At 47.3% G+C, this 12,979-nt stretch overlaps 1 non-coding gene across 1 annotated transcript; it reads left to right on the forward strand.

The window, feature by feature from the left end:
* The first annotated feature begins 388 nt into the window (after window positions 1–388).
* On the forward strand, window positions 389–461 carry TRNAP-CGG (transfer RNA proline (anticodon CGG)). The gene has a single exon. It is a non-coding gene; the product is annotated as a tRNA-Pro (tRNA).
* The last annotated feature ends 12,518 nt before the right edge of the window (window positions 462–12,979 follow it).

The following is a 12,979-nucleotide window of genomic DNA, read 5'->3' on the forward strand; positions in this document are numbered from 1 at the left end:
GAAGTTGTTTCGGCTTTGGCATTACTTAAAAAAAAAAAAGCATGTCCCCTACACTCAATTATGCTCATCAGCCATATATATATATATATATATATATATATATATATATATATATATATATATATATATATATATATATATATATATATATATATATATATATATATATATATATATATATATATATATATATATATATATATGAAGGAAAGAAGCCAACAGTCGGCGAGGCCAAGGAAAGCATTGGGAAAGCACGTCCTGTGTTACGCTGGCGGTAACACAGGACGTTCCAAGTCCACCGCTACGGTTGACGGCGGCGCTGGTGAACACTCTCAAGGTTCGTATACAGGCAACATTAATACCCAAAAAAGTAGCAGGTGGGACAGCAGCCTATGTAGCTCAGTTGGAAGAGCACCGGACGCGGTATTCGGAGGTCGTGGGTTCGATCCCCACCATCGGCACGTTGGTTTTCCTTCTACTTTGTGTTTATCTTTCCCCTAAACAGATTGCATTACTGATTTATGTGATTACCGAAGTAAAAAAATTAAAAAAGACAAAGGGCAATCCCAACGCCTTCCTTGGCCTCGCCGACTGTTGGCTTCTTTCCTTCATGTATTATAACGAGTACCCTCATTCCCCCTTTATATGTATATATATATTACAATGGGAATGGAAAGTTACCAACTTTTGCAGGAAGATGCGTCATTCCCTTGCATCCTTAGTTTTGTGTGCGAGATGATGTATAAGATAACAACTGGGAAAGGCTGGCTTTTCCTTCTCTTCTTTTTCTCGACTTGAATGATGGGATATCTGGCCCTGCCCAAAAAGAGAAATTCTTCACAAGAGCTACGCTGAGCATAATTTTTTTTTTTTTCGACAAAAGAAAAGTCCACGAAGAATATGGTTTGAATGGCACCGTCTTTATACCTCGATCACCCCCTCCAGGTGTGATCCATAAACTAGCCTGTGACGTTAAAGACATATGATCGTAATACAGTGATCGTCATGGGAAATTTCTCTTTAATATTTTTATATCGTGCGGTGTTTTCCTCTTACTTTGCGGACATAGTGCGAGATATTCGCGGCAACGCAATTTTAAGAAAGCAGCCGAAGTGGAGGTCACCGTATCACGCTGAGTGAAGCGTCGTAATTTTGTGTATGCCCTTTATGCGGGAAATTATTGGGCTTCAGTGTCTGCTTCTCAGTGGAGCATTTATGCTACCCCGTAAGCTCTAAATCTCGGTAAAGTTAGGGCCTCACCTTTTGGAGATGTTCTACTCTTGTAGAAAGCGTAGCGGGTTCCATAATACGAGCGAGAAGCAAAACAGGCAGCCAGGTTACTTCTGGTAAATACGCTCCATTTGTTTCCTTTTCTGAACTGTTCGCCCACGAATAGTGCCAGTAAGCTGGCCTATCCTCGCACAATTTACGCATATACTTGCAGACCAAACAATTTCCTGGTGCGGCTATGTAATGTGGATAATAACGTCTTCCCTTCTAGTCTTGCCGTTCCTTCAACTCTTGGACGAAAGGGCCGTTTCATTGTTCCGGCGAGTATATCTATAGGCACGCAGGCGCGCCCGTACGGACGGACAAAAACAAGAGGACAGGCGGACGGATGGACTTGGTGGGTGACAAGCGCGCAGACAGAGATGCAAATAAAGAAGTAAGCGACCGCATTTATATAATTAATTCTATACTCCAATCTAGGAAAACTCACAGAAAAGCCTACCATATTTCGCGCGTAAATGCCAGTCGCACGCGACAGCCGCCGCCCTAGACGGGTAGAAGAAGGAGGAAAAAAGAAAGCAGCGCGGGCACACACCTACTCTTTGGTAGCCCTTCTCAAGTGCAAATGCTCTGGTTTCGAAGTTCGAGAAACACCACGGACAGCAGGACTCAGAACAGGTTTTCTGACCCGTGTAATAACCCGCATTTCGTTCTGCAGCTCCCGATGGCCGCCTTGGGCTCCGCGAAAGCAGGTCAGAGCAGGGCAATTCAAATCCGTCTCGAATGCTGCACTTGTACTTCCTGAAACTTTTGTCGGATCTCGCCAAACTTGATAACGTTCTAAAGAGCACGACTGCAAGGAAAGCGACGGAAAACAGAGGAAGAGAGAGGAGGACAGTTCCATGCGAGCAAAAGTTCATGGCAGCTAATCCCAAACTGTGCGGACACAAGGTCCTCTTTCTGCGCACTTTCTCACCCTCCCTATTTTGTTCCTCTTCTCTTGCTTATAGAGACTCATCGCGAAGTGCCAATTTTTCGTATTCTTCGCTTGCGTAATAACTAAGGAACTGGGGAACTAAGGTAATGTCATAATGTTTTTCTGATATGGCAGCTTCAAAAAAGGCGTTGCTTCAGACGAAGGGACCCAGCAGTCACTGACACCAAGGAAAGCATGGGGGATTGGTGCCGATCAGTGTTTTTAGTCAAATAATAACATAATTGTGCAGACAATTGATTAGAAAGTAGATCAAAAACAACCGCATGCCGCCGGTGGGATCAAAATCCTCGACCTCCTGATTCCGCCATGGGTTCGAATCTCACCAGCGACATCTGGCAGCTTTTTTTTTTTTCTGCATTCTAATCAATTATCTCTACGATTATTTATTTATTTATTTATTCGATACTGCAGACCTTGCTCATGTCCAAGCAGGGTGGTAAAATACAACAATTTACAAATAAACAATGCATTAATCAATGGAAACAGGCAACAGCGAGTCCTTCCAATCTGCAATAGTTCGAGGAAAAAACGAAAACTTGAATACATCCGTCCGTGCAAAATAAGGTGTCAGTGAATTTGGATGATGGTGTCGAGTAAGCCGAGATGTTGAAAGAGACAGATAAGATGAAGTGTCAAATGCTAAATTTCCTTCACAAAGCATGCAAAGTAACCGCAGTCATAGGTTACATTACGCATTGATTAACTCCGAAAAAATCCCCCATGCTTTTTCGTTGTTGTCGGCCTCTGCTGGCTCCCTTCGTAATTATCTCATAATGAGCACCGCATTTTCTCAATATATGTTTGCCTACTGGCCTGGCGAGGACATTGATTCTGAGAGCCTTGATGCCATAGTATACAAAGAGGGTTATCGCAAAGCGGTCTTCCACCGTGTTAGATCACGTTCCACGAGACACTCGCGGTAATACAGTTAGTTTTACGTTCGCCACAATGGACGAGGGTGGCGCTGGGTAGGTTACACGTAACAAATATACCTAAGAAAGTAGAAGATTGAACAGCTGTTCCCGTAGTTCAATCGGTAGAGCACCGGACGAAAGACCCTGAGGTTGGAATGCATTAATGCTCAGAAAGACCCAGGGAATGGATTTTTACTGAGAAGAAAAAATGAATAGAGTTGCACTCAGTGGCTTTTTAGGCCTGCCTAGATTTTCGCAAAGTATGCGATGTCTTCTTCTGAACACATTCTTACGGTGATTAATAATACCTTTTACCTCCCTATTCTTTTGCTATCCCGCATGTGCCAGCTCAGGCATGAAAATTTGCTGCGGCAGCTGACTGGGGACTCGAGCTCGGTAAACACCAGGGAAAGTCAAAATATAGAGGTTTACTTGAGATGGATACGCTTCTCTTGGTCGCGGTGTTAGCAATCAGGCGGTCAGGAGAACCCCTAGGATAGAAGCCGACCCCTTACCAAAAGAGGAGACACGTGGTCGCTGTGGTCGGTTTCGTACCAGATTAGGAAAAGGCTTACTGCTCCATCACATGACACAGTTAAAAGTCGCCGTTACAGACTAACAAACTCGCGACCGAGCGCCGGAACACACATGATCTTGGAACGTTATTTCATCCGCATTCTGGGCACAATACTAGACACATCGAATGTCACGAGACAAAAGAAAAAATAAAGTAGAAAGGGCATTGGCGTTATGTTACGTGGATGCCCTTTAAACGTTTTTTAGTTTGCTTGCTCGGTGCGTCTTCGTGGGCAATATGTTTTGCGTAACGTATAGAAGGTATTCTTTGGTCTGCATGGCCTCGCAAGTGTTACAATAGAGCTGCATCAAGGTGAAAGGTGGTGTCTTATGCGCTGTGTTGTTGTGCTCTTACATAACGGCGATAAGGGAGGAGGACATTAGTGTATATATATATTGTGACGCCACTGACGACGAGGAAGGATTGTGCTGGGTGCTGGTCTGGGAGAAGAAGAGGAGAAATCGTTGGTGCCTGGGGGTAGGCTTCACCTTATTCCACTGCCATATATCACTGTAAATAAACACCCCTTTGCTATTTCATCGTAACAACTTGGTGGAAGGTGCTCCGTTCGATCCCTAAGTACGGCGCAGCAAGACCAACTTGAGTTTTGACGTAGTCACCGCCTTGCTGGACTGCCACCGCTTTCAACAATCATGGACCACACCGAATCTAACCGTGCCAGCCGCGACGCTGCAAGTCAGGCTGGTGAAAGGCCTGCCCCCTCCAGCTCTGTTCCCTGCCAGCCTTACCGGGAACCACGACCGTCTGCAGGAGAGGAAGGTGAGGACGTTGAGAAGTGGCTACTTCATTATGAACGAGTTAGTCGGTACAACCGGTGGGACCCTATCACTATGCTCACAAATGTAGTTTTCTTTCTAATTCACACGGCTATGACCTGGTTCGAGAATAACGAGGACAATTTGACAACTTGGGAACGGACCTATACTGAAGAGATCCTCAGATTGTGCAAATGTGTGAATTTCAACATGCCCGAAGAAGACAGAGTCGGCCACATTTTGAAGGGCATCGCGGCTGACGTGTACAACTTTTTAATTGCCAAAGACACCCTTGAAACCGCCTCCGATGTTATTAAACACATCCGCGCTTTTCAAGCTCTCAGAACGCGTCGTATAGCGCCAAAATTTGGGCGGCTGGCCAACGTGCCTACCGTGGCCAGCCTTGATGACCATGCCTAACTAGATCTTCCGTCGACAATCCGGCAAATCGTGCGGGAAGAACTGCTGCGGCTCAACCCACTTCCTCTCCACGAATCTGCTGAGGTCTCTGTCCAGAGGGTATCTAGACGGCCGGCTTCACCACTACAAGCGATTACAGTGCAGCCTTTCGCACAAGCTCCTGAAGTTGCAGCTTCTATTGATTATCCTCCTATACATCTCGCCAACCGGAATGCGCCGATGCCTGACGCCCCAAGGTATGACGTCGCCTCAAGTGCACATAGATCTTCCATTCGATCTACCAGGATTCCTGAGCAGTATGAGCATTCAGCCAGGCCTACGACGCGCCCAGCTGTTCCTTGCTCTTATTGCCAACAGCATTTTCTACCTTCCCCGCCGATATGCTACCGCTGCGGCGTCGAAGGTCACATCGCCAGGTACTGCCGCAGTAGGTTCCCACCTCGCTATAACCGTCCGACGCCTCCAACAGTACCTAACAATCGGCAATACAGTCCCGTTTTTCAGCAATCCAATACTCAGCGTGGGTATTACCGCAACATCCATAACCAGAATCTCCGCGACCACTCCCCTGCATCTGATATGTGTTACTCCTCCACCCGCCTTCCGTGCGCGTGCGTCGTTCTCCATCACCGCGGCGGCGCACCATGTCGCCTCAGCAGGAAAACTAACCAGCCCGACCAATGGGGGTGAGGCCGCTGGAAATGTGCTGTGTGCCAACATCCCTCCAACTATAATGCTCAAAAACAAAATTCGTGTGTTTATTGATGCTGAGTATACATTAGCTTTGGTGGATACGGGTGCAACTGTGTCTGTGATGAGTAATCAGTTTAGGCGCTTGTTGGGACGCAAAGTGATGTTTGAATATGACCGTGCTTCAACGTTTTGTGGTGTGAGTGGAGAGACGTTGCGGCCACTGGGTGTGTGTAGTGTGCAAGTGACTGTGGGTGGTGCAATTTTTCAAGCCGAATTCGTAGTCTTACCCCACCCTACGCATGGTATCATTTTAGGAATGGACTTCTTGAAGTTTTGTGGCGCTCCGTGGACTGCCGAAGTCAAGAGGTTCATTTTGACGGCTCGCATCTGCCGACTCTTTTTGAAAGTGGCCGTAATGAAGACACAGTTTTTAGTATTACCGAAGACACAGTAGTTCCACCTTTGTCTGCCATGTTCGTCCCCGTGTCCGCTCCACTTCTTGAACAGGTTTTATTTCAGGCCGTGGTGCACCCAGTTCACTCAGCATGCCTGAAGAAAAATGTTATTATCCCTCACTGTATGATCTCCGTGCATCACGGTAGTGCCTCGTTATGGACAATCAATCCATCGTCCGAGCCCGCAGTTTTACCAACGGGATTGAAGCTTGCCTCCTGTGGACCCGATGCGCCCCACGTCGTTGCTTTGGTCACAGATGCTACGAGTGCCACCGTACCTCTGCCTGCTGATGAAACTTCGATCTTCCGTATGATCAGCGCCGATCTCAGCTCACCTCAACGCCGTACTCTTGTGGATATTCTTCTACCCTTTTCGCCTATGTTTGACTTTTCTCAAACGGATGGGCCGACCTCTTGCCCTGCACATCGGACCCATCATACCATCGACACTGGTTCGGCTCGCCCCATTCGTCAAAAGTCATATCGCGTGTCCCCATCTGAGCGCAAAGTCATTCATGAGCAAGTGGAGGACATATGCTACGGAAGACGATGATACAGGAGTCATCTAGCCTCTGGGCTGCCCCTGTTATTCTTGTACGTAAGAAAGACGGTTCGTGGCGATTCTGCGTCGATTATCAGCGTCTAAATTCTGTTACGAAAAAGGACGTCTATCCTCTACCTCGCATAGACGATGCCCTCGACTGCCTCTCTGGTGCGTCTTATTTTTCTTGTCTTGATCTCAGATCTGGCACCTGGCTAATTCCAATGGACCCTGCGGATAAGAAAAAACAGCCTTCGTAACGCCAGATGACCTTAATGAGTTTAATGTTATGCCATTCGGGCTGTGTAATGCGCCAGCCACATTTGAACGCTTTATGGACACAGTTTTGCGCGGCTTAAAGTGGGACATTTGTCTTTGCTATCTGGGCGATGTTGTCATATTTGGGAAATCCTTATAAGAACACAATGACCGTCTAGTACGCGTCTTGAATTGTCTGCACAACGCCGCCTTAATTCTAAACTCGAAAAAGTGCCGCTTTGGAGAGCGCCAAGCGCTGGTGCTAGGACACCTTGTCAATGGCCGGATCCCCAGAAAACTGCCGCTGTTGAGTGTTTTAAACCCCCGCAGACAGTGAAGGAGTGAGGGAGTTGCGCAGTTTTCTAGGGCTGTGTTCTTATTTTAGACGCTTTATACATCACTTTGCTGACGTCGCTTACCCATTGACGTGCCTTCTCAACAAAAACTCCACTTTTGACTGGACACCAGACTGCGACGCGTCATTTCGTCAACTGAAGTTTCTTTTAATATCGAAACCCATCCTACGTCACTTCGATCCTGCTGCAGTGACAGCAGTTCACACGGACGCTAGTGGAATCGATCTCGGGGCAGTCCTTGTCCAACGACACGATGAACGAGAGCATGTTATCGCGTACGCAAGTACGCAAGTCGTACCCTGAGCAAGCCGGAGCGAAACTACACAGTCACCGAACAGGAATGCCTAGCTGTAGTTTTCGCTGTGCGGCGTTTCCGTTCATATTTGTACGGACGGTCGTTTACTATCGTAACTGACCATCATTCACTCTGTTGGCTGCGGAACCTTCGAGACCCATGTGGTTGCCTCGCACGCTGGGCCCTCCGGTTACAGGAATATGACTTTGCCGTGGTGTACAAAAGCGGGAGGCGTCATGCAGACGTAGATTGTCTTTCTAGGATGCCAATGGCCACGACTGGACCTGACAGCGACGATTTCGACAATTATACATCGACCCTCGAGCCAGCGTTCCCCGACACGAATGTTTTCAAAACGGAACAGTAAAATGATACCAGTCTGCAGCCTCTCTTTGCCGCCGCCCAAGCCAGCGTACCTAAAAGCCGTTTTTGTGTGCGTGATGGCCTCTTATGGAAAAAGAGTTATCCGCCTGTCGGCGAGCGATACCTACTCGTAGTTCCCAAGACGCTGTGCACGGACGTATTGCGTATTATGCATGATGATCCAACTTCTGGGCATTTAGGATCGGTTCGAATACTCCACCGTGCTCAAGAACGATTTTACTGGCCCAGAATGAGCTCGACGATTGAACAATACGTTGACAGTTGCAAGCAATGTCAACGCCACAAACGTTCAATTACAACTCCATCTGGTTGGCTGCACCCTGTGAAGACCCCGACAGCTCCGTTTGATCAAGTAGGCATTGACCTCGTAGGTCCGTTTCCGAAGTCCGTGGATGGAAATCGCTGGATTGTAATCTGCGTGGACTATCTCACACGTTACTGTGAAACCGCCGCTCTTACATCTGCTATGGCGCATCAGGTGTCGCTTTTCTTGCTGCACTCAGTCATCTTACGACACGGGCCGCCAAGACCCCTTTCATAAATGTTAAGTCGGCTTCACCTCTATGCTGCATTCCCCACTAATGGCAGAACAGCAATGTATTGAAACATTGTATTATGGCCATAATTCGTATGATTTATGGATCAGAACATATTCGTATAATTACCCTATTACCACTACATGCATCTGTGTAGAAGCAAGATGCGATTTCAGGTCTATATCGCCGTTTTTCTGGCGGCCAGTGACGCCATGTTTGGGGAAAGAAGCAGCGTGGGAAAGCCTACTTAACAATTTTTGCAAGGGGTCCATTGTCATCACTGATTGGGGCCGACAATTCACTGCTGATGTTATTGAAGAGCTCATGCGTTTATGCGCCGTAACTTTCCGACACTCGACGCCATACCATCCCCAGACAAATGGCTTGACTGAGCGCGTCAACAGAATGCTTATCAACATACTAGCCATGTATGTGGACGCAGAGCATAAGAACTGGGACACCATACTACCCTTCATCACGTATGCATTTAATACCGCCACGCATGAGACGACTGGGTACAGTCCATTTTTCCTGCTCTATGCCAGACCGCCACGCTACTCCCTGGATGCTATCCTGCCCTTCACAAGCCGTGAAGACCCCTGCCTGGCTGAGACCCTCTGTCTCGCCGAAGAAGCTCGGAGAATCGCCCGATTACGGTCTGGTGCTTCACAAGAACGTTCTAAAGTGCGATATGATGCCAGTCACCGGCGGGTCACGTACTCTGTAGGTGATTTAGTCTGGCTGTGGCGTCCAATTCGGCGCCGTGGCCCACATCAAAACTCTTGGCCCACTATGACGGCCCATATGTGGTGGTCAAACGCATCAGCGATTTAACTTATGCAATAGCCCGCCTGACAGCATCGGGTCGTCGGTCTGCCAAAACAGAACTATGTCATGTTGCCCGCTTGAAGCCGTGTCAGCCTCGCGCGACTCACGAACACGCCCAGAGGGCTTAGGCTGAGTAGGGGGGAAATGACACGCCACTGACGACGAGCAAGAATTGTGCTGATCTGGGAGAAGAAGAGAAAGCATTGGTGCTTGGGGGCTAGTAGGCTTCACCTTATCCCACTGCCACATCTCTGTAAATAAACGCCCCTTTTCTATTTCACCGTAACAATACATATATACACACACACACACACACACACACACACACACACACACACACACACACACACACACACACACACACACACATATATATATATATATATATATATATATATATATATATATATATATATATAGCGCTTAGGAACGATTATTATTGCGAGTGAGATTAGAACCTTACATCATTTATTTGTTGTTTAGCGTCAATGCTTGGATAGCTTTTTTTTATTTGAGTATGGCCCACTACTATACAAGAGAAAAAAAGTCAAAACAAAGAACAAAGAAGCGCTGCGGAACAGCCATCGATTCCAGACGCGTGCCGACACGCCTTTCTCAGCTCTGCACCCATCACACGACGTGAAGGCATCCAAGTCGACGCGCTTGCAGGTGAGGGAAGCCTTCTCTGTCCTCACATACGTGCCGTCTTTCGAAGCTGCCTAAATTTTCTAGACGTTCTTTTTCTCCTCACGAGCCTCGGCCCCGCTTCTTTCGCGCACTGGAATCCCTAGCCTCTCAGCATATTGATTGCGCGTATACGCTTGGCTACCAGTAAAGGCGTGTCTATCATCGTCGCAGCTAACCGCGATGCCTAGGCGGCCACAGGGCAGCCACCGGCTGCACCGCCTGCACATGGCCATCCAAAGATCAGCGCCGATGGTTGCCAACGACTTCCCCTGTTCGCCGCTCGAGTTTCCATTCAAGCGCTCGCTGTACAAGCCTATGGATGGTTGGCTGGACACCCTCAGGGACACACCTCCCGCAGTTCCAAATCCAAATCCACTTTATTTCCAACCTACAAGTTGGGGGCCCCCAGGGAAAAAGCTGTCGCAGACAGCTTGACTGGGCCCTGGGGGCCTACAGGCAGCATCTCGCAGATGATTTCACAACACAGTCAAAAATGAATATGTATATGAGATCAAAATCAAAAGAATTATACACACATCAGATATCAGAAATGAATATGAACATCGCAGTATTTATTCATTGCTTCATCATAAAATTTGTTAATTCGTGTCTAAATGTGTTAAGCGGGGCAGTAAAGTCAATGTGGGCTTTAAGCTTATTATAAAGTGATGGTATGCGGTAGTCAAGAGTGGCCCAGCCATAATTTGTTCGTGTATGTGGCACTGGCGTTAGTTCCCTGCGTAAGCTGTAAGCATGCAAGGGACGGTGCGTATCATTGGGAAGGTTACGTTTATGCATATAAAGAGACAGTTTGTAATCATATAATTTAGTTGCTTTAAGCATACTATTGGCCGTTGGTTGGCAGTTGGCAGTTGGCCGTTGGTGCCTTCTGCCTGGCTTTCCAGCTTTCCTACGGGGTACGTAAGCGTGCCTGCAAACCTTTGAGGCTGTGCTTGGATTGGTTCTTGATAGCCTCTTCGTTCGTTCCATTGTTTTACAGGTGTGCCATGGTCGCTTGGAAAAAAACATGCGCCAGCGATCATTGGAGCAAGGGCAAAAAGGAAGTTACGGGAGCAAAGAAGCAAAGCAACCGAGATGTGTGGACTGTAGCCCCATTCCGGCTCAGCAGTGGCGCTACATCTGGCTGCTGCACCTGACCTACGGGCCCCTGCTGCGCACCAAGCGAGTGGGAAGCCACCTGAACATCTGCATTGCCATGCCATGTCAGCAGCGCAATTTGTGCCACTGCGGAGCTGGGTGGTGTAGCGCAGTTCGCGGCTCTTCCTGCCTTCCCAGCAAAGCTGAGAAGGGCTTTCAAAGTGCCAATGCAGGGAATCCGGGCCCTACTGACCCACTACGGCGAACACGTTTTTGTTGCTCTCGTTCGCGTTAGATATGAACGTTTTGTTAATTTTTTAAACGCATCTGTTTTCGATTCTTTCTTTTCTTTGTTAGCGCCACTCGCTGTTCCAGTTATTTTTCTCTTTTTTTGTGTTTTTTATTCCTTGTGATGTTACCTAATAAACTAAGTGTCTCCGAAGTCTCCGTCTCGCTCACCATGTTCTGGCGAACAGAAACAAATAATTGATAGTCGCTGGCAAACGTGACATGTGCATCTGCTCTTTAGGACATACCTTTGATCCGTAACTTTGTCTTAGCTCTCTCGCGCACATTTAGGTTGACATGTAGAGTACCTTAGAAGTGTGCCACTTCAGAGGAATGAAAAAAGTGGCACACCATAGAGTTGTGCCCACATGCAGGTATAGGCCGCCAGATACAGATCGTCAGGCTATTTAAGGTATACTGAACAAATATTCAAAAATGTTGAGAAAGCACCACAATTGCATTCTTAAGACACGATTACACTAGTACAGACACATAATCGGGGTTAGTTTTGAGCGGATGGCTGTATTTTGGACGTTTTCTGAGCGGCCGCCGGGTCAGAGGCAGCGCGCTCCCGACTGTGAGCCGGCGGGTGTGACCTCACAACTACCCTGAACAACGTCATGGCCCCGCGATCCTACCGCCACGGCCCCAGCTCTTGAAGTTAGTTGACCGGCTACACGCAGTGTTGGTACGTGTCGGTTCCCCCGCGTCGCGCCGTGCACAATGCTGCGAAGTGTGGAATGCAGCATACGAGGGAGGTCGAGGGGGATGTGTACGGAGGGCGCGTATTGCGGACAATTGTTTGCGCGCTGGGAGGGAACGATGAATTGTGCGCAAGAACACGAGTAGCAAAAAGAAAAAAAAAAGCACGTCCGTTTCTGCACTTTTTGAGTGCCGCGGGGGAAAGGAAAACTTTACAGGTGCAACCGGCCCCGATGGGGATAGTTGTGACGTGAAATCCGGTTTTGTCAGAGCTTTCACAGGAGCCCGCTAGGTGCGGCGATTTGAGAAATATTCGTTAAATTACTTACTTTGCGCTCATTTCTGTTCATAAAGTGGATTGCTTTGGTCACTACCAATGCGATAGCTACCATCTGCGCTAGAAATCTCGGCGGCAATTTTTTTATTGAGTATACCTTTAAGCATTTTGAAGACATCCTCACAGACGCTCTCACACACTACCACGATTCACGATACAATGGGCCGCATGCGCTGCTATTCTAACATGAGGTGAGGCAAACGCCACTGACTAAGAAAAAAAAAAGTGATGAAATGGCGTTTCGGCTCCCTCACGGGAGCCTTGTTCGCTTCTGCTGCCGTCGTAAACGAAAGGCTGGTAAATAGATAGATGGATTTATTGAATGGAAATGCAGAGAGGGAATTTAATTATCTTTCACCCTAAACTGATTACAGCGCTAACTCTTAGCAAAAAGTAACCCGTATGGAATATACTGAGGTATATTCGAAATGTATTTAAATGTAATTTGTGTTCAGGAATACGCTCAATATATATAAAAGAAACAGGTTTGTTACATTCCTTAGCCAATATTAGAAATATATATTCTTAAAATATGTCAAAGATACCATAAATGAAATTGTACTTCGAATATATTACAAATAGGTGAAAAGTACATATGCGTTTTTAG

The sequence above is a fragment of the Amblyomma maculatum genome, chromosome 1, assembly GCF_055883805.1.
Source record: "Amblyomma maculatum isolate TAMU_Amacu chromosome 1, ASM5588380v1, whole genome shotgun sequence".
NCBI lineage: Eukaryota > Metazoa > Arthropoda > Arachnida > Ixodida > Ixodidae > Amblyomma > Amblyomma maculatum.